The 22,866-nt window shown below is 34.7% G+C and overlaps 2 long non-coding RNA genes across 2 annotated transcripts in view; one reads left to right on the top strand and one right to left on the bottom strand.

Moving 5' to 3' along the window:
* LOC146404230 (uncharacterized) overlaps positions 1-22,866 on the top strand; it is a 126,948-nt gene that overhangs the window by 40,746 nt on the left and 63,336 nt on the right. The gene's annotated exons all lie outside the window — the stretch shown is intronic.
* LOC146404231 (uncharacterized) lies at positions 1,251-21,708 on the bottom strand. Its single transcript, XR_014844686.1, has 4 exons — positions 21,650-21,708; positions 21,358-21,496; positions 20,679-20,841; positions 1,251-3,822 (listed from the first exon to the last, which is right to left on the bottom strand). It is a non-coding gene; the product is annotated as an uncharacterized LOC146404231 (long non-coding RNA).

Here is a 22,866-nt window from a genome sequence, read left to right as displayed (position 1 = left end):
AGGCCAGGCAAAAACTTTTAAGTAAATATGATTATATTAAACTAAATAGAGGAAAAGGCGGGGAAAATAGGTGAAAATATTAACAATTTTACTAGTGAACTACAATATGTAAAAATAAATAAGTGGTGATTTTCGAACTGAAATATAAAATGACAAGAGAGGAGTCAATAGCAGATTAGACACAACAGCATAAAGGATAAGGGACTACAAAGTGAGATAATGAAATCATGCAGGCTGAAGCATGGAAAAAAAAATTAAAATCCCAAAAAGCATAAGAGAACTGTACGACATAGTGAAAAGATCTAATATACACGACTGGTTCCCATAAGGAGAGCAGAGAGAAAATAAGGAAGCAGAAATATTTAAATACATAATGATCACATATTTTTGAAAAAATAATCATACAGATCACAAGGTTTTTATACATCTGGGAAGGCTATGTATAACCAAAACCACATGTAAGGACATGATAGTAAAACTGATTAAATCTAAAGACAAAATTATAAAAACATTCAAGATAAGGAAAAAAATTGCCTTAAACAAGAAACAAGATTGATAGTGCAGGATTTCCTGTTGTGGTGCAGCAGAAACGAATCTGACAAGTAACCATGAGGATGCCGTTTCAATACATGGCCTCACTCAGTGGGTCAGGGATCCTGTGTTGCCCTGAGCTGGGGTGTAGTTCTCAGACATGGCTCTGATCCTACATTGCTGTGGCTGTGGCATAGGCTGGCAGCTGCAGCTCTGTTTCTGCCACTAGCTCAGGAACTTCCATATGCTGTGCTTGCAACCCTTAAAAAAAAAAAAAAAAAAAAAAGAGCAAAAGATTGATAATGCAATCTTTGAAGAACAAAACCAGAAGACAATGAAGCGATATCACAAGTGCTGAAAGGGAATCCTAATATCACATAAAATATCCTCCAAAACCTAAGATGAAATAAAGTTTTTCAAATAAGTAAATACTGATAGAATTTGTTGCTAGCAGAGTTAAACTAAAAAAGAGAAAAAGAAAACAAACAACATAGAAGTCTACAGACAAAAGGAACATAATCTCAGAAGGGAAAATTATTTGCAAAAGGAAAAGGTAAGTATATGAGTAAAATAAATGAATATTGATATTAAATAACATACTGATGTCTTGAGGGCTTTACAATGTATATAATTAATTGCATCATTATAATAACAGAAAAATTAACTTAATGAGCGTACTCTTTTTATAGTGTATACATAAATCATAGCATTGCACATTGTAAATGTGTTACAATTTTATTTATATCTCCATTATACCTTATTAAAGCTGAGATCACCATAACACAAAAGAGGAGAGTGGAATAAATTGAAACAAACTATTCCAAGATCCTTGCATCATCTCCACAATGAAAAAGCAATCATACTTAACAATGCATATTTTAGTAACTATGACAATTACAGGAGATAAAAGAAAATGAAACCAACAAATACTGATGAAATAGAAAAGCAAAATATAATTAAACCTAATGAAACTAGGAGAGGACATAAAAATATAAAATAGGTTAGTTATATAGAAAGCAAATAATATAATGATACCTATCAACCCCCCCATAAGTAACTACATTAAATATAAAGGGATTAAATATTCTAAGGAATTGAAATAATAAAACTTAACTATGGTACTTATTAGGGGTACATTTTAAATATAAGGACACAAAAAGAGTAATTATAAAAGGATATAAAAAATATACCATAGTGATGTATTCAAAAGAAAGACAGGTATTACACTAATCTAAGACAAACTAGATTTACAGTAATATAAGTAAAACTTGATTTTAAGGCTAGAAAAACTCATTCAGGAAAAAAAGAAAAATTTTGTATTTGTAATAGGTCATACCAACAACAGACAATACAATAGTAAATTTGTATACACCAAATAACATAGCATATATATGTTATGAAAGATAGATAAATAGATAGAAGCAAAGTTGACACAAGTAAGAAGAGAAACAAATCCAAAGCATATCAGAGTTTAACTCACCACTAGCTGGTTTGTTCATGGCCGATTGAGCAAACAGACCAAAAACTTGTAAAAATATGGATCTGAACAACACAACAAATGACATATTGATATAGATTGAACAGTGCATACAATTATGATAGACATAATCTTTAAATGCATATTGAATATATACCAAAAACTAAACTTGTCAATTTCCATAAAAATAAAAAGAATTCAGGAAATTCCCTTGTGGAGAAGCAAGTTAAGGAACTGGCGTTGCCACAGCTATGGTGCAGGCCACAAGTGCAGCTCAGGTTTGATCCCTGGTCTGGGAACTTCCACATGCCACAGGTGCCGCAAAAAAAAAAAAAAAAAGGTAAATAAATAATACTTGAGAGTTCCTGACATGGCTCAGTGAAAACAAATCTGACTAGTGTCCCATGAGGACACAGGTTTAATTCCTGGCCTCACTCAGTGGGTTAAGGATCTGGCGTTGCCATGAGCTGTGGTATATAGGTTGCAGACGTGGCTTGGATCTGGTGTTGCTGTGGCTATGGCATAAGCCAGAGGCTATAGCTCTGATTCAACCCCTAGTCTGAGAACCTCTATATACAGTGGGTGTGGCCCTAAAAAGATAAAAAACATTCAAAAAGAGTTTCAAATAATTTAATAATACAGAGTGCAGGATTCTGGCCACCTTTGAATTAAGCTGTAATAAAATAATAGAGAACTAAAAATTTTCCAACTTTTGGAAATGAAGCAATATTGTTTGCATGATTGAAAGATGAAATCACAATGAAAATCAGAAAATCTTGGGAATTAAATAGCAATAAAGCACATGAAAACTTAGTTATAGCAATGTTGTCTAGGACAATTTATAGCTTTCACCTCATATTAGAAAAGAAAAGGCTAATAATCAAAGTCAAAGTTTCATCTCAAGAAGCTAGAAAAAGGAACAGCACATTAAACACAGAAAAGTAGTTTGAATGAAATAATAAAATTAAGAGTACATGTAAAAGAATAAAAGATAAACTCACAACAGAAAAATTCAACAAAGAGCTAAATTGTCTTTTGTTTTTAATAATAAAACTGATACCACAGAAAGGTATAGTCAAGTGAAAAAGAGAGAGAGAAAATCAACTTACCAATATCGGGAACAGAAATGGGACATCATTATAGGTCCTACTGATATCAGAATGATAATAAAGTATGTTTTGAATGACTTTACACAAATACATTTGACAGTTTAGATGAAAGAAATAGATACATTAAGAATAAAATTGCCAAATATATCAAGAAATGAATAGAAAATTAAATAATTCTGTGGCTATTTTAGTAGTTAAACCTATTATTCAAAATTTGACACAAAAAAAATCCCGTTTACTTCATCAGTGATTTCTTCCAAATATTTATGAAGACACAAAACCAATTCTACATGAACATTTCCAGAGGATTAAAAAAAAATCAGAAGAAACACTCCCCATTCATTTTATGAGGCCTACACAGTTCTAGAAAATCCGGAATATTATCGGAATTAAAATCACACAAAATTTTTTACATGAACACAGAAGAAAAAAGACTGTACCAAATAGTGCAGCATGTTAAAATGAGTCAGTTTTATTCCATGAATCATAAGTTGTTTTAGCAGTCAAAAATGAATCAATATAATTGACATTTTTGGGAAAAATGAGAAAATACATACAAATTTATCAATAGATAAAGAAAAACAAAATACCATTCGTGAAAAAAGATTATAAGCTGGGAATAGATAGGATCTTCTGTTTTATCAAAAGCTTTCCTCAGAATTTGGAGGAAAGAATATCTGGAGGTTTCAATCAGTGCAAAAATATCTGAAAAAATAAATGAAAAATTTGAGGATATTACAGAAAGAAGTAAAACTGTCATTATTTATAAACAATGTAATTACGTATGTGGCAAATCAAAAAATGTGAACAAATTACTAAAATTTATGAGTGAATTCAAGTTCACTAAATACAAGGTCAGTATACCAAAATTCAATTTTATAGCTATGTATTAGCTACAGAACATATAAGATAAAAATATTAAAGATAAATTTTACAATAGCACAAAATAATTCATTTAGAAATAAATCTAACAGAATATGTGTAACTTCTGTGTCCTAGGGACTATAAAACTTTGTTGAGAGAAATTAAAGAACTAAAGAAATGAAAGGATATAATATTCTTACTAATTAGAAAATAGAATACTGTGCAAGATAACTATTCTCTCGCTTGTAAATGATCTATAGATTCATCCATTCCAATTAAAATCTCAGAAGAGGTTTTTAAATTTTTCTGGTGGAAATGACTAGCTAATTCTAAAATTTATGTAGAAATATGTGGGTGTTCCTGTTGTGGTGCAGTGGTTAATGAATCCGACTAGGAACCATGAGGTTGCGGGTTCAATCCCTGGCTTTGCTCAGTGGGTTATGGATCTGGCGTTGCTGTCAGCTGTGGTATAGGTCACAGACATGGCTGGGATCCCACGTTGCTATGGCTCTGGCGCAGGCTGGTGGCTGCAGCTCCGATTAGACCCCTGGCCTGGGAACCTCCATATGCTGTGGGAACAGCCCTAGAAAAGGCAAAAAGATAAAAATAAATAAATAAATAAATAAATTTATGTAGAAATATAAAGTTCCAAGAATAGCCAAGACTATCTTGTGGAAGAATAAAGTGGAAGCACATTCATACTGTTTTCCTTATGGCTGTTCCAATTCACATGGTCTCCCACCAGCAGTGCAAAAAGTTGCAGTTTCTCCACATCCTTGACAGTAGTTGTTTCTTGTCTTTTTTGTTGATAGCTATTCTAACATGTTTACAGTGATATCTCGTGTTTTGATTTGCATTTCTCTGATGATTAGTGATGTTGAGTACTTTTTCACGTAGGTCTTTTTTTATATATTTTGGATATTAACTGCTTATCAGATATATGATTTACAAATATTTTCTCCCATTCCATGGGTTGTCCTTTTATTTTATTGTGCAGAAGCTTTTTAGTTTGAAGCAATCTGATTAATGTTTGCTTTTGTTCCTTGTGCTTTTGATGTCATATGAAATCATTACCAAGACTAACGTCATGAAGCTTTCCCCCATGCTTTCTTTTAGGAATTTTACAGTTTCAGTCTTAGGTTTAAATCTTAACCATTCTGAGTTAATTTTTTTGTGAGTTGTTTAAACTAGGTATCCAATTCCATTCTTTTGTGTATGGTTTTCCAATTCTACCAGCACCATTTATTGAAGAGACTATCCTTTCCCCTTGAGTATTCCTTGCTCCCTTGTGAAACATTATTTGACCATAAATGCAGGTATTTATTTCTGAGCATTTGATTCTGTTCCATTGGTCTATGTGTTTATTTTTAAGCCAGTAACATACTGTTTTGACTACTATATCTTTATAGTATAGTTTGAAATCAAAGTATGATACCTCCAGCTTTGTTCTTCTTTTTCATGATTGCTTCAGATATTTGGGGACTTTTGTGTCTCCATACAAATTTTAGATTTTTTTTCTATAGCTACGAAAAATGCCACTGGAATTTTGATAGCGATTGCACTGAATTTATAGGTGGCTTTGGGTAATATGAACATTTTAAAGATATTAATTCCTAATCCATGAACATGTGTATCATTCTATTTTTTTGCTGCTTCTTCAATTTCTTTAGCGAAAGACTTATAGTTTTCACTGTACAGATCTTTCATCTTGTTGGTTGATTGTATTCTTAAGTATTTTATTGTTTTCAATGCTACTCTGAGTGGAATTATTTTCTTTATTTCTTTTTAGATACATCATTGTTACTGTATAGAAATGCAGCAAATACCTCATGCCATACTGAAAAGCAAATTTCAGAAGGATTGTAGATGAGATTATTAAAGTTAAAACAATAGAGATTAAAATAAAACACAATGGATTTTTTTTGTTTTTGGAAGAGATAAGGATTTATTCACCAGGATATAGTATTAAGTTTTCATAAAGCAAAAAATTATTAATTGGATAGTATTTAAGTATGTAAGTCTTGCTACATCAAATTAAGAATATCCACTGATCAAAAACTCCATAATAACTCCATTATGTCAAAACAAGACACAATGATAAAAGATATAACTACGGAGATGTAGACAATAGATAGATACCCGATAAAATACTTTTATCTAGAATATACTAAGAACATTTTCAAGTCATACAGTCCAGGAGAAAAATAGATAGAGGTTTTGAATGGGCAATTCACATAGGAGGATATCCAAATGACCAATGTGTATGATAAAACATACTTAATATTGTTGATCATCAAGTTAATGCAAACTAAGCCTAGGCTTACATACTATTACTCACCCACCAGAATGAATGAAGTTAAAAATACTGATAATGCCAGTTTTTGTGAGATTACGGTTACAATTGAAACTTCATGTAGTGCTACTGTGAATGTAAACTAGCACAACGCCTTTGGCCAATATCTACTAAAGCTGCGTATATGAATTATCAGCAATTCTATGTTTAGATATATACCCAATAGAATAGAGTATATATATTCACTATAGATAGATAGATAGATAGATAGATAGTCGTCAAAATTTGTGGATAAGAAAAATAATTGGAATGACTCTTTTTCTGTAGTAAGAGAATAGGAAAAGAATAATATCCTAAAAAGGAAAACATATATTAGAACATATATGTAGATTCTAATCATTACAGCAGCACTGTTCAGTTTGGTCAAAAGCTAGAAACAACCCAGATATTCATCATCAGTAGAATGGGCAAATCAATTATTGTATATTCATACAAGCCATGCATTTGAATATTATCCATGCAACTTAAATGATTCTTTACCCTCAATTTTCCTATGAAAAGGAAATAATAAATAATCAAGTGTAGAATTTGATCTCATTATATTGACATCATAGAAAGAAAAAACTGGTATAGATAGTGGATTGGAGAGAAGAAAGGCTAGAAGGCAACTTTTTGTAAAAAAGGCAAGAAGTGACTGGGGTTTGAGATAAGCTTAAAAATAGCAGGATAAAAATGTGATGAAAGACCTGAGAGGTGGTCATGGAATATAATTGTGATCAACTAAATTTAGAACAATGAAAGTAAAGGAGTAGTCAAAAAAATTTTACTTTATAATACTTGATAGATGGTGATATTAAAAGCTTTAGATTGTAAATAGAAGAAGAGCAAGACATTTGGGTTCTAAGATAACTTTAAAGAATTTACCTCTAAATTACTTATAAGATGCCCCAATGAAAATATGATCTAGAAATCAGAGAAGATGACACTACAGATAAAGATTTGAGAGTTGTCAAAATGTATGGATAACAAAACTCATTGGAATGACTTTTTTAATAAGAGAAAAAGAATAAAATCCTAAAATTAATTTAAGAATTGGGTGATGGGAGTTCACGTCGTGGCTCAGCAGTAACCAATCTGACTGGTATCCAGGAGGATGAGGGTTTGATCTCTGACCTCACTCAGTGGGTTGAGAATCCAGCGTTGCCATGAGCTGTGATGTAGGTCGCAGAAGTGGCTTGGATCTGGTGTTGCTGCGGCTGCGGTGTAGGCCAGTGCTGCAGCTCTGATTCAACCTCTAGCCTGGGAACTTCCATATGCCACAGTTGTGGCCCTAAAAAACAAAAACAAAAACAAAAACCAAGTTTGGCTGATGTTTGAAACAACTAGTACCTGTAGGACTAAGTTAATTCTCGCAGTTCAGTGATTGTGGAAATGCTCTCAAAAGCCTCTTTAGTTTAGGCACGGATTCCTAGCCTGTTGCCTTGGTCCCAATTCCAACATCTCAGCCCATCTTTCTCCGATGGAGGTATTGGTAGAGTGTCTTCCTTGGTCCCAGGCTTTCCCTTGGATCCCGACTTTCTAATATTTCTCTTTTGCGTATTCTACCATCTGAGAAGGAATTTTACCCTACTCCTGTGATCAAGCCTACCTCTCAGAGCTCCAACCCAGGACTTTCTCTCAGAGCCCCTCATTAGCTGGGAGTGGAAACTACGAGGTGTCAGTGAAACAGGCAAAAACTAGCAAATAGAGAGAAGAATCATATTGATTACATAGCCACTATTTTCTGTTTTTTCTGTCACTTTTTTTATTATGGATTGGTTTTTCCATGTTGATGAAAATTAATTATAGATACTCTAACTCATAACTATCAATATAATTCACACGCCTTGGGTGATAATTCAGGTAGATGAAGAGTCCCTGGTTACCAAACACTGTACCTTGCCTTCATGATAGATAGCCTTGTAATGTTAATAAGGAGAGTGCCAAGGGAACTTTAAAAAAAAATTGAAACTGAAATTTAGTTGCTGTACAATATTATGTAAGCTACCGTGGTACAATATAATTATTCAGAGATTTTATTTATTTATTTATTTATTTTTCCTTTTTACAGCCATACCTGCTGCACATGGAAGCTCCTGGGTCAGGGGACCAATTGGAGCTGCCACTGCAGTCTACACCACAGCCATGGTGACACTGGATTCAAGCCGCATCTTTGACCTGTGATGCAGCTTACAGCAGTGCCAGATCCTTAACCCACTGAGCCAGGCCAGGGATCGAACTCACATCCTCACAAGACCTTACTGGGTCCTTAACCCACCAAGCCACAACGGGAACTGCGTGAGCCACATTTTTAAAGATTATACTCCATTTGTAATTGTTATAAAGCATTGGCTATATTCCCTGTGTTGTAAAATATATCCGTGCAGCTTATTCTGTATGTAATAGCTTGTACCTCTCATTCTTCCACCCCATATTGCCCCGCCCTGCTTCTCTTTCCCTACTGGTAACCACTGGTTTGATTGCTGTATCAGTGTCTGCTTTTTGTTGTTGTTGTTGTTGTTATATTCATTAGTATATTGTATATTTTAGATTCCGTATATATGATATCATGCAATATTTATCTTTCTCTGTCTGACCTACTTCACTTAGCATAAAGCCCTCCGAGTCCATCTATGTTGCTGCAAATGGCAAGTTTTCATTCATTTTAATGACTGAGTAGTATTTGTCTATATATACTACATCTTTATCTATTCATCTGCTGATGGACACTATATCTTGGCTATTGTAAATAATGCTGCCGTGAACGCTGGGGTACATGTACCTTTTCAAATTAGTGTTTTTGTCTTTTTTTTTTTTGTACATGTAGCAAGGAGAGGAGATGTTTACAAAATTCTCCAATGGTTTTACTACTTTTGTCCCCATCCCTTATTTCCCTCTTTCTCTGTTCCTTCCAAAGTTTGAAGATTTCCACAGATGTGTGGAGTATCTTCTCATCATAAAATGCTGTGTCCCTCCCCATTCCGCTAATTAAAAAAAAATGTATTTATCCTTCTTTTCTCTCTTCCAATATTGAGTTATATCCCATCATGTTGTACCTAGAAAACTTTTGGTTAACATTTCTAAGTAATTGTTGTATAAAATATATATTTAATATATGTATGTATATATATATATACATATATATATATCCACACTCTATAGGGTCTAGAACAATCAGCTTGCTGCTTTGTTTTACATTTCTAACAGTGGATAAACTTCACAGAACCTTCAGAGATTCATGCAGAATTGTGAAAAACTTCATTGTCTAATTGACATTTTGCTGTATGGATGGACCACTTGTAAGTAGAATCAGTTTTACAAATTACACAACAAATCCATTCTCACTGCATTTGGGAAGAGTTTAAAAATGTATTTTTCATTATTAAAACATTTAAAGAGGTAAATGTTAAAAAGATCAAATTCCATAATAAGTGAAAAATGTTTGACATCTGGTTAGTGGGAGGGGGGATGAAAAATAAGGAAAAACTACAGATGATATAATTTCTGAATCCTTACAAAAGTTTTAAATAGTCTAAGTCTAGCAGAATGCTATCTTCTTTCTCTCTGCATTTCTGTTACTCTTTGCACTCTTTATTCCTTAAATCCTTTAATTATAGTAGTGGACCAGCTACAGCAGTGTGGACTATAACTATAATTTGCTAAACTAAGTTTTTCAGTTTCTTACAATTCACTACCTGCTAAACAGATTGCACTTACACCTCAGCTTTCATAGAAAAATTGTGGGCACTTGTATTCAGATGAGATTGACTGAACGCTGATACAGGTGATGCCAGGAATGGAGAATACTGACTCGGTTTTACTCGAGATCTGCTTGAAACCACCTACCTCTCCAGACCTCAGCCACTTCCCTCTCTAGGGATGGGGTAGAGGGAGAGAGGCTCTAGCAAAACTCACCCTTTCCATGATCACGAAGCCCGGAACACTGCCACCTCCCTCCCCATGAATTGAGAAGCTCCACACATTGCACCAACTGACATAAAGACATTGGCTGCCTGGAGGCTTTTGGCTTCCCCTGCATATATCTGGAGGGGACAACTAACACAGTCCAGAAATTGGGGGGTTAATAGTGTGTGAGGCAGATAGAAAACGGAAGGATCTTGCAAATAAATTGAATTTCATTCTTCCAGTGGACTCATCCAAGTTGCAGTAGTTACATATAGCCCTTCTGAGGTACCCTGCAACAGTTAATAACCAATTGTGATGCAAAGCTATGACCAGCACAGAAATATAATCCTTATTAGCTTTAGTTTTTCCTTCACTCCTGCTTTTTTGGGATTGTACCGCCAAGAAAGTCATAGCACATAAGCTTTTGCCTCAAGGTCCATTTTCTAGGGAAGCTCATTTAAGACATGGACTAAACATCAACTAGAGAGATTTTTGGAGTCCCTGTTCTAAATGGTCACCATTGAAACCTAAGGACATAAAAAAGTTGAAAAATATAGGCAAATATTAATTTTTAAAAATTTACTGTACTTTTATTAAAGACTTTAATGAATAAAGTAGCTAATTAGGAATAAAGTGGTCAAATACATAATGATGAAAAATCACCAGAAACATTAAATAATTAAATAATGTGTACCTAATTAAACACCTTTAAAATATATACAGTAAAAATTACTGAAACAAGTGCAAAGTGACAAATCCCCAATCATAGGGACAGACTTCCAGTTAACCTCTTTCAATTATTGAGAAGAAAAGATAGATTGAGAAGAAAGATATTTATAAATAGAGATAATTTGAGCATACCATTAACACATTACTAATAGCAATTTTAAAAACTGGTAAAAAAACTAAAACATTCTTTGATAAGTGACTAAATTTTAAAAAGTTGTTCTATAGGCCCTCAGTGGAATATTATGTAGCCAGGAAGATGAATGGATTTTTAGCTACGTGCAACATAATGAATCTAAGAAACATGGTCTTGAGTGAGAAAAGCAAATGCAAACCACATAATGTCATATACTTCAAAATCTAGAAATAGATAAATTTATGACATGAACTATTTGAAAAAGCAAAGGAACAATAAATTGAGCATTCAAGATGTTGGTTACCTTTTGGGATCAGCAGGGGCTTGAGCTTTAGAAGAAAGCAATAGATACAGCCTCAATGTTGTGGGTGATATTCTACTTCCTGAACTGGCTGGAGGGTTCATGACTTTTATTTTCATGCTTCATGATTTTTATATATCAAGTATTTTTATTGATATATATCATTTCTTATATATTGAATATTATATAATAAAATAATATGTAAAACTTTAGTTAGTTTGAAGCATTATGTCTATTGAGTTAGTAACTGATCAAATTATTTAAGAAAAATCAGTTTTGACAATTTTATTCACTGTAGATCTTGAATTATGGTCTGTTCAGAAGAAAGTCACACTTTATACTTTGAGAATCAGAGTGTCAAAGTCAAGAAATAAGTAATTTTTGAAATGGTAAATTTGGACTCAATGGTCTGCTTTCCAATTCACTGCAATATTTTTTTAATTTAAAAGGGATATAGAGCATGTTCAGGGAAATATGGCATGTTTTTCTAATTGTGGTTCAGTGGTGTGTCTATTATTTTGAAACTATTGGTGAACATGTAAATTTTTCTTAATGTGGAGAAATATCAGTATTGCTAGATATCACTTAAATATTCTTCTTTGAATTACATATGCATACTATATGTAATTCCTATAATGCTATATACCTCCACTCCTATGCCTGCAAAAGTTTAGTGCAGTCTGTGTACAGAGCTATGAGTGATGTTTAGACAACACCAAGGTGATATGCAAGTCTGTTCATTTTATTCCTACATGCTGCCGTAAGTCCATATATACCCCAAATCTTAAATACACACATGCATTGAGATAGCATCATAACAACTAGCTGATTCCCGTCAGCCCTTCAATTTATTCACTTCTTAGCTGTGGGTTACTTATTATCTCTCTGCCACATTTTCTGCATTTTAAAAATAGCGATAATGTTATTCCCTGATTTAGAGGTTTGTTGTGAAGATAAGTTCGTAGCACAATGTCTTTTTTATTCATCGAAAGTGCTCAATATTTGTAAGCTGCTGTCATTATTATTATGTGGTTGAGGTAATGCTTACACCTGTGACCAATTTCTTTTTCAAAGGAAACAGTGCCGATGTGCTTTTTCACTCTTATCTAAGATTGCAGACTAGGTAGGCTCGATAAGAAGATCATGTTTATATATAAGGAGATTGGAAATAAAGAAGTGAGTGTATCGGTTTCAGCTGCAAGAAACAGAAGACCCAACTAAAAGTGGCTTATACAATAAGGAGATTTATTATGTTACCAATCGAGAATTCTTTTATAGATGTAGGGTGGTACAGGGTTGGTTCAAAAGTCTCTCTTGTGTGCCATCCTCAGCATGTCTGTTATTCTTTCCAGCCTTACAAAAAGGCTACAGCGGCTTCAGGTAGCTTCTCAAGAGATAACCCAAAGGTGGAGTTCCCATTGTGGCTCAGCAGGTATTCTCTGAGGATGCAGGTTTGACCCCTGGCCTTGCTCAGTGGGTTAAGGTCTGGCATTGCCACAAGCAGTATAGACAAGGCTCAGATCTCTTGTTGCCATGACGGTGGCATAGGCCTGCAGCTGCAGCTCCAATTCAACCCCTCACCTGGGGTTTGCCATAAAAAGAAAAAAGAAGAAGAGGAAGAGAAAGAAGGAGGAGGAGGAGGAGGAAGCAGAGGAGGAGGAGAAGAGTCCTCAAAGGTTGAATGACAAGGCATCTTTTCCTTTAGTAGGGAAAAAATCATCCTTAAGGATGTTGTCTTGCATCTCATTGGCCACAACAGCCTCATGTGACCCTAGAAGAGGTGGGAGTACAAGTCTGTGAAGGTAGATAGCGACAGTATTTGTTACCCGGAGGATGGAAGGTGTTGGAAGCCGCACTGAAAAGGATAATTAATCAACAAGTAATTAGTGTATAACATCTAGTATGGATAATTATTCTATAATTATTTGGGGAAAATACAAAAAAGATGGCAATATATCATTAAGAATAAAAATAAATGATATTTGTTATTTAAAAAAAGCAAAAATACTAGCAGGGACATAGGTTCAATTAAAACAAGAAAAATATGCAGAATTATAAACTAGAATTATCATATTATTTGTATATTTAAAAAGTCTTTATGTATACATATCTCCTCTTGGCCCTTAATTACATTTCCCTCAAGAGAAATACTATTCATTTTATTTTCAGTGTTAGCATACCACATGGTTTGGAGAACTTCCTTTTTTGAGGTTGTTACCTGAACACTAACATTTAAAAAGTAAATGGGGAAACTCTAGAAAAGTTACACAATTTGCAATTCAAAAGGAAAATTATAATGATAAACTAAGCACTTAGCATATATATGTCTGTATATAATATACTTAGATTCTGTGGATTACTGACAAATGATAAGCATAAAAACACTTAACACAAACAGGGAAATACATCATACTTTAGTTCAAAGCCATCACAGAAGCTATAAAAATCCTTTATGCACATATTTGAATTTTGAAAATATTGGTGATTTACACATACATACTGAATCGAAATGGTCATCAAGAGAGTATCCAGTAAATATTTAATGGATTTGTGAACATTAGGCCTATTATTTTTAACTTGTTTCCATTACAGATAAAAGGAATATTGAAAAAAAAATTCTCAGTGTTGTTTTATGCTGAAGACACCAAGTTTTTAAAGGCTCTGAACTCATAAAAATTTTAAAGCTAATAGCAACCTTATAAATTATTACATCCTTTCTCCTAATTTTACTAATGAGATCTAGGTAGAGAAGAGGTTAAGTGACTTTTCCCAGTTCACGCAGCTGGCTAGCTGTTTGCTAAGACTGGCTTGCACCCTTTTTAGCCTGCATTTGTATCCTTTTCATAAGCTCTTTCTGTTTCTCCTCTAATATATTAGCTTCCTTCATTTTTTTTTTTTTCCCTCGGTCATGCTTGGAATACACAGAATTTCAAAACCTGAATTTTAAAGCAGGCAAGTAATATATTTTATTTAAGTTTTTAACAAGTCTATCAGAAACATAATCTCAAAGAGATGCACTGTGTTGTGAGTTCGTTTAGCTTTTCCCTCCAGATTTAGAGAGATATAACTGACAAATAAAAATTATATATATTTAAGATGTATGATATAACGGTTTGCTATACATTGTGAAATGATTACCACAATCAAGCTACTTAACACATCTATTATTTCACGTAGTTATCTTTTTTTAATAGTGAGAATTCTTCTGATCTACGCTCTTAGGAAATTTCAAGTATAGAGTAACAAATATTATTAACCATCGTCATTAAACTGTACGTTAGATTCATCTGGATTTATTTGACTTATAACTTACAGCTTGTACCCTTTGGCCCACATCCCCCTGTTTCTCCCACATCCCATCCTCTCGCGACCACTGTTCCACTCAGTTTCTAGAAGTTCGGCTTTTTTAGATTCTGCATTTCAGCTGTGCTTTTATTTGCTCAGGTTTGGATTCTGGGATGCTTACTTCTCTGATAGCTGGGAACTCTAAATGCCAGGTCAATTCCTCACAAGCACACCACCATCAATGCTACCCCAAAGACTAATAACACAGAAGAATAACCACAGTAATTATAGAAGAACAGAACAGAACATAAAAAGGGGTCCAAAGCCCCTTCCCCAAAAGCTATGTACAGTACTTTCAGAGAGACTGTTTTCTTATGGCTAAGGATTTTTATCTCCAATTCTTGGCCCTCCACTAAAATCTACTCCCTTCTCCAACCTAGAATGCCCTCAAGGTGACATGGCCCAGCATTGTCTTCTGAATATACCTCTGTTGTGTCTCTATTGCTGAAGTCATTATCTGTTTGATATAAGCACACCCTTTAGGCAATTTCCACCTGGTCTCATTTCTACTCATGTCCATATCCTATGCTGGTAAAATCAACTAACTATTTTCCATTCAGAGATGCATTCCTTCAATAAATAATTGGTTAAGCACTTGGCATATTCCTGGCATTCTGGTAAGCTCTGGGGATACTTTGCTAAGCAAGAAAGAGACAATTTCTTTCCTTAAAGAACATTTAGTCCAGCAGGGAAGGCATGAGACCAGACAACTAAAAAATGCGATCCTTGCTCTGATCCAGAAATTATGGAGTATAATGAAAACACATGACAGAGGCACCTAATGTAACGTTCACAGGCAGTTACTTTTAAACTGGACACTGTACAACTCATACAACTCAACACCAAAAATCAAACAACCTAATAGAAAAATGGGCAGAAGACCTAAGTAGACATTTCTCCAAAGAAGACATACACATGGCCAACAGGCACATGAAAAAATGCCCTGTATCAGTAATTATTAGGGGAATGCAAATCAAAATTACTATGAGGTACCACCTCACACTAGTTAAAGTGGGCCATCAATACAAATCAACAAAGAACAAATGCTGGAGAGGGTGTGGAGAAAAGAGAACCCTCCTTCATATTGGTGGGAATGTAAATTGGTATAACCACTATGGAAAACTAAGTATAGAACTGACATATGATCCAGCAATCTCACTCCTGGGCATATATCTGGACAAAACTTTCATTGAAAGGTACATGCACCAGTGTGTTCATTGCAGCACCATAGCCAAGACATGGAAGCAACTTAAATGTCCAACAACAGATGAATGGATTAAGAAGATGTGGTACATATGTACAGTGGAATACTACTCAGTCATAAAAAAGAAGAAAATAATGCCATTTGCAGCAACAGAGATTCTCATACTAAGCAAAGTAATAAGGAGAAAGACAAACACCATATGATATCATGTATATGTAGAGTCTAAAATATGGCACAGATGACCTATATACAAAACAGAACATGGACATGGAGGGCAGACTCATGTTTGCCACAGGGGAGGGGGGAGAAAGGAGGGGTGACAGGGACCATTGGGGTTGGTCCATGTAGACTGTTAAATTTAGAATGGATGGGTAATAGGGTCCTGCTGGTACAGCACAGGGAACTATATCTAGTCTGCTGGGTAGATACAGTTTGTATCTAGTCTCTTTCCATTTTCTGATGGAAAATGAAAACAACATGGGTGTGTATGGGTGTCTGGTCACTGTGCTATAGAGCAGAAATAGAAGCAGCATTGTAAATCAACTATACTTTAATAAATATTTTAAAAAATAAACTGAGCACTGATTGAGTAGGAGGTTCACAGGCAAAATGGGCCAATTTCATTTTTACTGTTGGTTTGGTAATTCTTCCTTATCTGTTTTTCAACAAAATCATTCATAAAAGAATATCTAAAACCTAGAAGCTCTTCTTTTGGAAACCTTGATTTAACTTTTTTCCTCCAGGATTTATTTGCCACATCTAGATTTCTGTACTTCCTGGAACTGAGTCTTAATCTGTGAATTTAATTTATGCTATGGATGTGATTTCCAAAGAAGAGTCACTGACCCTCTATCTTAGAATCATGGAGGGTGGTATTTAAATATGAAAATTGTAGTAACACCCCTGGTCCTGCTGAAATATAATATCTGGGAGAATGAGGAGAGGAAGAGAAAGAGCTAGGATTTGCATACTTAACAAGCTCCCCTCATACACACTCAAGTTTGAGACTTATTGGCTGCCATCACTGAGTGTATATTCAAAATGTAGCTAAAATCCACTTCCCCAATTTTCTTTTAATTGCCACAAAGTGGAGTATATCTGTCTTTTCAAGGAAAACTATCCCTAGCTGTCCAAAGGTTTGCCAAATCCTCACTTTGATTATCTTCCATTGTATTACCTAAGGGACTATGTTGGTATATAAGCATTTTGGGGACTAAAATGGCACATGCCTAGGGCAACCACCACTTATTGTGGCCCTCTGACTTGGTAGAAAAAGGAATAAGTGAAGTCAGTTTTCAAAATTTCTGCTTAGCTATCTGGAGTTGCATATTTTTATCTAGGGAAACAAAATCACAATTCCTACATGTAACTAGCCTCTGGCCAATTCAGAAAACTGGGGCAAAGTTGATCAAAGTACCCTAGACTTTTTGACCCAAGATCCAATGTTCTACCAACTAAATCATTTTGGTAGCAAAATATATTGCACAAAACTATTTTGTTAATTAATATATGGATGGACTGCTGCAAAAAAAAAAAAGAAAAAAAAAAGAAAGAAAAATACTCTCGAGAATTCTATGGCTTAAGGAAGATTCAGGTTTATTTTTCTCTCATGTTAATAGCTCAGCATTAACCGGTGGTCCAAGTTGGGCCTGTATGACTCTGCTGCACTTGGTTTTTAAGTGACTAATTTTCCTTCCATTGTATCTCCTGCATTGTCTAGGGCACTCTACCTGTATGCCTGGTAAATCATGTTTCTGCAGGTTCCAGTGGGGAATGGAAGGGGAAGGAGATTGGGAGCATGGAGAAAGGCCAAGATACATACATCATTTCCATTCATGGTCCAGAAATAAAAACTTTGTTCTGTTCTGTGGCCACACGTAACTGAGAATGGCCACACATAACTGATTCATAAATGTAATCTCTGACTGAGTGGCTATAAGCCTGGTACAAAATGTATTACTATGGAGAAAGGAAAAAACAGATATTGGTGTACAGCTAGCAATCCCCATAACTGTACTTTAGAAATGCAAACTGAAATGGTATTACTTTTGCCATAAAAGAGCTTGTGGACCCTGAAAAAAAGACATGTATTTTTTTTATGAGCATGTGACTTTGTTAGCTTAATAAGATGTGAGAGGTATTCCTGGTTTTGGAAAATAAATCTGTCATTTTTCTACTGTTACTTAACAAACCACCCCAAAACTTAGTGGTTTAAAACAAGCATCAGCCACTTTTTTCTCTAAAGGGGAAGAGAGTAAATATTTCAGGCTTTGTAGTCTATGTTCAGCTCTGCCATTGCAATATGAAAGCAGCAATAGACAGACAATACACAAACAAATGAATGTGGTTGTGTTCCAATAAATTTTTTTTTTAATGTGGTATTCTACATTTGGTTCATGGGCTGTGATCCGCCAGCCCCTGGCTTCAAACAACTGTTCTATTTTTGCTTATGATTCTGTGGGGTGATAAGTTGGTTGTCCAGTTAGCAGACAGGTCATCCAAGGCTAAATAGCCTCGAAAGTATCAGTCATATGCCTGGTGTTTAGCAACTTGGTTGCTCTAGGAAGCCTTAGCTGGTATGGCTCATCTCCACGCCTGTATGATCTGTCATCCTCCAGGAAGTTAGCTTGAGCTTCTTCACATGTCAGTCTCAGGGCAGCAAAGACAACAAGCCTGGATGTGCAAGTGTTTGTCAATCTCTGCTTGCATCATGTTTGCTAATGTCTCATAGGCCAAAGCAGCTACCTGTCAAAGCCCAGACTGAAGGGGTAGCTCTTGACTAGAGGAAGAGCAAAGTCACAATGCAAAAATGTGTGCAGACAGGGATAGGAGGGGTTGTTTTAGTCATCTTTGTAAACAGTCTGCCAAAAGGTCTTTGAAGTACTGAAGGACATTACAATTCAACTTAATAGTTTTTTGTTTTGTTTTGTTTTGTTTTTTGTCTTTTTGCCATTACTTGGGCCGCTCCCGCGGCATATGGAGGTTCCCAGGCCAGGGGTCGAATCGGAGCTGTAGCCACCGGCCTACGCCAGAGCCACAGCAAACACGGGATCTGAGCCGTGTCTGCAACCTACGCCACAGCTCACGGCAACGCCGGATCGTTAACCTACTGAGCAAGGGCAGGGACCGAACCCGCAACCTCATGGTTCCTAGTCGGATTCGTTAACCACTGCGCCACGACGGGAACTCCTCAACTTAATAGTTTTAACAAGAAAAAGATCTTACTACTTGGTGAACTATAATGGAAAGTGTGTAGGTATAACTTATCTTAAAATATTATGAAGAATTACATTCCAAAGCCAGAGAAATGAAACAAGTATCTTAGAATAAATCCATATTGAAGAGAGAGTTGTTAGGTAGGCAACTAAGCAGGGTTATCTCTAAACTGTTTAATCTTTTCTTAAATTCCTTATTTCCTGCAGTGCCTACCTTCAGAGTTTCAAGGTATATGTTCAGCCTGTCATCTTGTTAGATACAGTGGCCTTTGGTGCAGAGTTTTCTGTTTGAGCTTTCCAAACAGTGGAGTATATACAGCCAGTATCAGTGCTTGTATTAATTTCAGAAGTTTTGAAGAACTAAAGCCATGGATTTAATCTAATTTAGGGGATGGTGGCTTAGAATTCCAAAGGATGCCTTTAAGCTTCTATATGAGTCACTGTAGGAACCAAAAGTTTTTCTCTAATCTAATCATACAGAAGAAATTTGCTCTATCGGTGTTAGCAATTGTCTTCTTTTAAAAAAATCTAAAAATATATAGGAGAAAGCACCTCATCTGTAAAGCCAGTAAAAAAATATGTATTTTACAAATCCTCTTCTCCTGGAATTTCGATGAACTAATTGAAATGCTTTCTAGTGTGTTAGAAAAGCAAAATGGTTCAATGTGTAATAGGCTGAATTAAGTTACTAAAGTGCCACCACTATTGATGTTTATACCAGGTACTGGGCATCATGTGAAATATCATCCAGGGAAAGGTCTGCAGAATATTATGGGGATCTGTCATATCTATTTTTTTTTCTTCTTAGATGAAAATACTGAAGCTCAGAAAGATTAGGGAATTTGCCCAAGGTCCAGGGATGTGCTAGTAAGCTGGCACATGAGGGGAAAGCTCTGATTTATAGTGTGTGCCAATTTCTGCAATGTAACTAATCTCAACTTGGCTGATTTCAAATTACCAGTGTGATGTCAGTGAACATGATGTTGGGAAGAGATGCACATAATCAGCTCTCATGAGCCAGTGGGAGGCGGCTCTGATGCACCATTGCCAGGAAATAAGCATAACAGGAATTTGGAGAGCCAGGAATTGAGCTCCTGGTTGTCTACAAAGTCCAAAGTCCATCCTCTACACCATTATACAGTCATTCCTTCTGACATAATAAACTATTCACCTGACAAATCGCAAAGCATCATGAATGTCCACAACATCTTCAATCCTAGAACCATAGATAACCTCTTTGTTCTCTATTCCATTGAAATGAATACAGGCAATATTCCCTCAGAATTAGTCAATAATCATGTGTTGGAGGCCATGCAAAACTGTATGCTTCAGCCATCACATCATTTCCATTATTCTTCCCTTTCCATTATCTTAATCATTCATATGTTTGCTACTGTTACTTCTCATTCATATTTCATTGCCACTTTTCATCTTAATATCCTCATGCTTGGCCTTCAACCAATTTTTTTGCTCTTTCAGAATATTAGCTGCTTTTTTTTTTTCTTTTCATAGTTTATTAAATTTTTTCTTACCTTACGGTGTAATTTTCACACTTAGGCTCTTTCATTCTTCAACATTCTGGCATGCCTTGTTTGAGCAATTAAGTAGATGGATAGAAGACTAATCACTCAATAAGCTGGGTTCACATTTTAAGAACTATTTAATCTTTTTTCTTTTATACCCGAGTATTCTCATCTGTAAATGAGGATAATAATAGTACTTACCTTGTGATGTATGAGTGATTGATCAATTAAAAAACAAACAAACCAGGAATTCTAGGAGGACCAAAAACAGAGGGTCTAAGATGGGGGTATGGATGATGCATTGAGAATGGACGAGATCCAACATCATTTTATACTGATTAAAAACATCATTTTGTGTTGGATGGGAACATGTCTCAAAGATTTGTAAACAATAAAACTTTTGAAAGTGACAGCATTTTTTTTTGCAACATGAAATAAAGTTTTACTTGGGTACTTTCTTCATATAAGGGATTTTATAGTAAGAATTTTCATCCTTTGTTAAAATAATTAAGGTATTCAGGAGTATCACTTTCTATTACCAAGGACTGAAAGAAAAACAGATGAGAAAATTAATTTCTTTCCCAAATAATCTTATATGTGCTAAGCTTTAGGAAAAATAAAGAAAACAATTTGGCAAATTGGTGTGAATTCATATCTGATTGGTAAGACGAAATTTCTGAAGGCATACCTGAGATGATAGACCAATATGTGTTTAATACTATGCCAGAACAAAAGAGAATGTTTAAAACTCATCAGAATTTTCATAATTTCTTCAAATGTCTGGATTGAAGTGAGTGGATACCCAGCAAATATTTTTCCATATAATTCTGTCGAAAAATAAAGATTAAGGTGATTTTTCTTTTTATAAAATAAGCCCCCTTATATATTTTCTTCCTATGTAAAGTTAGACTATATGCTGCAAAAAGACCTAACTTAAAATGGAAAATTCGCCTTGTCTGGGAGTAAAACAAAAGTCTTACCTTCTGTTTGATGTGTTGTTCTTGTGACTCCGTGGCGGAATTCAGTGACATCATGGTTTCTGTTGAAAATTATTATTTTATCAGGTAGCCTACCCCAGAGTTTTGAAGAGTTGTACAGAATGGTGAATAGGACTTTTATTTTTTTTTACATGATGCATTTTCAAGTACATCCAGGAAAATGAAAATAGATAAGAAACAGAGCTAATTTAGAAGATAGAAGTTTAAATGAAATCAAACCGGCAATGGGAACAAGATTAAATTCTGAATCAGGAAATGAAGCCATGAGTGAATTTGATTTTAAGTAGTGGTTAGTTACAATTAAACTTCAAACATAACTTTTAAATCATGTATCAGAACATTAAATAGAAAATATGACAAAGTTTATGTTTTATATCTTTTGCTTCCTCAACTATTCTAACATTGATGTTATACTATAGAGAGCGAAGTTTCATATCACCAGTAGAAGAAGATAGTTTAATACTGCAATAATGTCAGGGGATAGAAGGGAATTCTGGAGAGAAGAATTGTTGACTTAAAGTTTAACCAATATCCTTCTAATAAATGGAAAGTACCAATGAAGGCATAAATGCTGCATCAACGTAAAGAAAATAAATCTCTTGAACATAATACCTCTGTTCTTTCCAAAGCCAAATGATTCTCTTTACTGTTCCAGTGGCTTTACTTGTTAAATTTCATTGCTTAAGCAGACAGAATGTGCAACTTGGCAATAATATAGTCATGTTGGCATTTTTTCCTCCTACAATTAAATAACTTGAATTTTCCCTCTATAAAATATATTACCCTGTAGACTTACATGTTGTTTCTCTTTAAATTTTGGTATCACCATAAATTGTGAGTTTCACTTATTAAAACAACATAATTGAGAGCCTTTATTTTATTCAGGGGAAAACACAGGGGGTCAGTTTTTGCATAAAACTTTGGACTGTAGTAAATCTCATTTTTCTTATAATTATGGGTTGGATTTTTATTGAGTAGTAAAATAACATGACATTTAAAACATTTATGATAATTTATTTTCTACGAAAAAATGTATCACTGATGAATATTGAATCTAAACATAATCTAGTTTAAACAGATTGTAAAGCAGAAGTAGTGAAAAAGCTCAATAAATAATAAATGAATTAAAGAGGAGTCAGGATTAGCCACAAAGTGAAAACGAAAGCTCTAATAATGAGAAGGTTGTGAACAAAACACTT

The sequence above is a fragment of the Sus scrofa genome, chromosome 4, assembly GCF_054392235.1.
Source record: "Sus scrofa isolate SSC_HxYL_T2T_F1_AM1 chromosome 4, Sscrofa_HxYL_maternal_Yorkshire_Landrace_v2.0, whole genome shotgun sequence".
NCBI classification, from domain to species: domain Eukaryota; kingdom Metazoa; phylum Chordata; class Mammalia; order Artiodactyla; family Suidae; genus Sus; species Sus scrofa.
This window is presented reverse-complemented; position numbering and strand designations above follow the sequence as displayed.